This window comes from Furipterus horrens, unplaced genomic scaffold, assembly GCF_987537825.1.
Source record: "Furipterus horrens unplaced genomic scaffold, mFurHor1.1.pri manual_scaffold_1, whole genome shotgun sequence".
NCBI classification, from domain to species: Eukaryota; Metazoa; Chordata; class Mammalia; order Chiroptera; family Furipteridae; genus Furipterus; species Furipterus horrens.
In genome coordinates this window covers 11,337,437-11,341,072 of record NW_028327171.1, presented here as the reverse complement: position 1 = coordinate 11,341,072, position 3,636 = coordinate 11,337,437, and the positions used below count along the sequence as shown (strand labels likewise).

The 3,636-nt window shown below is 37.3% G+C and overlaps 1 pseudogene; it reads right to left on the bottom strand.

Annotated features, from left to right (window-relative positions):
• Positions 1-2,135: 2,135 nt before the first annotated feature.
• LOC150020683 (vomeronasal type-1 receptor 3-like) lies at positions 2,136-3,086 on the bottom strand (annotated as a pseudogene).
• Between the last annotated feature and the right edge of the window lie 550 nt (positions 3,087-3,636).

Below are 3,636 nucleotides of genomic sequence, written 5' to 3'. Positions count from 1 at the left end.
GAGGATCCAAAAATTACCCCATACATCTATGGTCAGCTATTTTTCACAAGGGTGCTAAGACCATTCATTAGGAAAAGAATGGACTTTTCAAAACGTGGATGCTGGTACAAAGGGATGGCCATTAGGAAAAAAAAAAAAGTTGGGACCTAACTTTAAATCAGACACCTAGTGTAACACAAAACATCTCAGATCTAAAGGTAAAGGCAAAAACTATAAAACTATATAAAAAAAAAAACAGGAGTAAATAATTATAATCTTGATTGGCAAAAAAATTTCTTAAATGTGTAACCAAAAGCAAAGCAAAGCAAAATAAACTACTTTATATAACCCAACATTATCCAAATCTCAAACCCTAACACCAACCCCAAACATAAGGCCTAACGCTAAGCCATATACGCCCCCCCAGCCCCAGCCCAAACCTGATCCCCCAACTCTAATCCTAATCCTAACCCTAACCCTAACTCTATTCTTAATCTGAATTCAAACCCCAATCTGAGACTCGACCCTGAACCAAATCTTAACAACCCCTCCCTCCAAATCCAATACATATAACACCAACACTTCTGCTATTCGATTGGGTTGGCCAAAAATTCCATTTACTTTTTCCCATAAAATAAAAAATACATTTTTCATTCTTACCAATGACTTCATTGAATTGGATATTTTGAGTATGTTGGCTACCTCCTGCTATTGACTTCTAGTTGTTAGGGGCCAGGGGTGCTGCTAAACACCTTCCAATGCATAAAACAACCCCCCAGCAAAGGATTATTAGGCCAAAATGTCAATAGTACCAAGAAACTTTTCAAACCCCTTCTGACATGTTCTATCAGTCAAAGCATCCTCTCCATACACTGCACAAATCTCTTTTTGTGCATTTTTACCTTTCTTGAAATAATAAATCATAATACACTGAAAATGTTGCATCTTTTCTTCCATCTTCAATATTAAAATGGCTGTACAAAAATTTACCAATTTTGATGTTTTTGTTAAATGCACAGTGATATGATGGCTATAAATATGACCTAACGAAATTGTTTCAAATGAAGTTAAAGACAACTAAGCACTACTAGAGCCATCATATGGGAAAAACTGAACCAACTTTTTGGTCAACCCAGTGTATGTTTAGTGTGTTGTCCTTTGGAGTAACAGGTAATGGTGAGAAGCTCTTCCATATGTCTCTGCCCTTGGGAGGGACCTAGATCTTGAGCACTGACCTCTTAATCCCCTTGTCCTTTTAATCCTTAATCCAAAGCCCAAATTCACCTGTATGTTACACAGTCCTACTGACAAAATGCTGCTTATCTCTCAGTGGTCCTGCTTTATCTTAATTGCAGGTAAAGAATTATTGCAAATTTGAAGACATTTCTGAATTGATATGCACATACAAAGAATGTTGTTTATTTTTAAAACTAAACCAGAAATACTTCTGATGTCCAAAAGTATAGAGTACAATATAATAGACACACATATTTCATCACATAACTTAGGGTTATCATTAACTTACACCCAAAAGAAAACATCATCTTTTGCTGGTTTATCAATGTTTATAATTTTATAAGACTTCCTACATTACAAAACATTCTATATTACACGTGTTATTATTAAGTTTTAAATCTTATATCAGAGAAGGAAAACTCTGACTCCAAAAAACCTCCGCTGCCTTGCGGCATACCTCTTCAGGGGAAAGGCTAAGGGAGTAAACCCCGACAGAAAATCCGGAGCCGGAGTCCCTAAGGCGGTTTGACGTTGTAGTCAACACCGGCAACTCCTGCGGCGCACCTGAAGCCAAGCTGTATTGACTCCGTCTTTCCCTTGGACCCTTCAGCTGCGAAGAGAGGGGGGGTCTGCTGCATGGGCAACAGCAGACCCTCCATATCACCCTGCCCAGGCTCTGTAGCTTCAGCTGTAGCTAAATCTTATATAATAGCATTATTATCTAAACATTATATTTAATGTCTAAACTGTTTCATAAATTGAAGATGCCTTGATTATGCTTCTTTACCTTATTAACTCAGTACAATAGGGACCAAATATATCTCTCAAGCCATCGGTAAGCATGTGACTCTGGACTCATACAAATGACTTCTGTGATGATAAGGATGCTGGAAAGTGTTCATATGATCATTAAATTTTCTTTAAGGAGAAAAAATTCTGGTCCTTATCTTGATGAAATTAATTCTGGAAATTCTATTCTCAATCAGTACGAAAGGACAGATGGTCAGGTAACATGATGAAATAAAATTATTAACGTTCTCCAGGTGCCAATTTTTCTTATTTTCAAACTGTGAATAAGTAGTCAGAACGCTGTTAGTCCAATAAAAGAAAATTAAGCAGCACACCAGTATGAGACTAACATGGGTAGCTTTGTGCTCACGAGAGCTTCGTGAAGAGTGGATGGCACTGTGGACATGCTGAGCTCTTTTGTGGTGTCTGGAAAGGACAGTCACCATGTAGATACCATTGCATGCCATTAGAAAGAGAAAGAACAAATCCCAAATAAATACTGTACTGAGAAATGTTATTCCTACCTGGTGATTGTAAGTACTGACTTTACAAAAAGGGCTATGATACTCAGATGCAGCATCAGCGGTATTCCTGTTGGCCACAGTTTTATGATAATCTCAGAACACATGACCATGGTGATGATCCAGAGGAAAAGTAAAGAGGGCCGAATGAGTGCAGAGATCCTGTTTTTGAGCCAGGCCCATTTCGGGTAACAGTCACTGCCTGAAATGTACTCTGGAGGGAGGCTGTCCACAAAGAAATACTTCCAGTCACTCTCTGAATGTAGAGCACTATTTTATACCCAATGCCCCTGTCATCAGGCCCACTTCCAAAGGAAAAGGTTATGTTTGGAACAGCTCTGAATGAGGGTCAGGGCATTAGCCGAAGTTAAGTGGACAAGAATCGCACCTGCAGGCCTCTTCTTATGGAGGAGAATTAAGAGGCTGTATGTGTAATAACATCAACAACAAGGAATCCCCCATGAGACCAATACAGGTTGGAATGGTGCGGAAAAGCCCAAAAATTATGTCGCTGGAAATTATTGTCTGTCAGTGTCTCTTAGATCTTCCAGCCAAGACAAATTATCCTATAGACAAGTGATGTGACTATGAATGTAAATGTTAAAATTGATTAGGACTGAGAAGTAGTTTATCAAGTTTCAAGGATATAAACTATAAAGTGAATGTAATGACAAACCCTATGGAAGAGAAAGTTACTTGCCAGAAACATAACTCCAGTTTCTGGTGTGCAGGACGCATTAGGGTGTGCAAGTGAATTTAGCCAAAAGATAGTAGACTTGTGCATAAAAAAAGGAAAATGAGGATCCAGGAATAGATTAGGGATCAATATATAAAATATTTCAATCTATAATCAAGTACATGTGAGTAAAACAATAATTTAAAAATATCTAAATTATATGTTGGGTTATTATCTTTTTAGATCACTGAAAATTAAGGAGGAAAAAGGAAAATGACCATGGGAACAAAACAGAAATTTAAAAAGAGGAATAAAAAATTTAATAAATGGGTAATCGACCAGTAAAATAGGAAAAGAAAAATATTCTTAAAGCTGGTATTTTTTTTTAAGTCTGATTGTACATAAAAAATCAATGCAAAGAAGAAAGCTGAAACA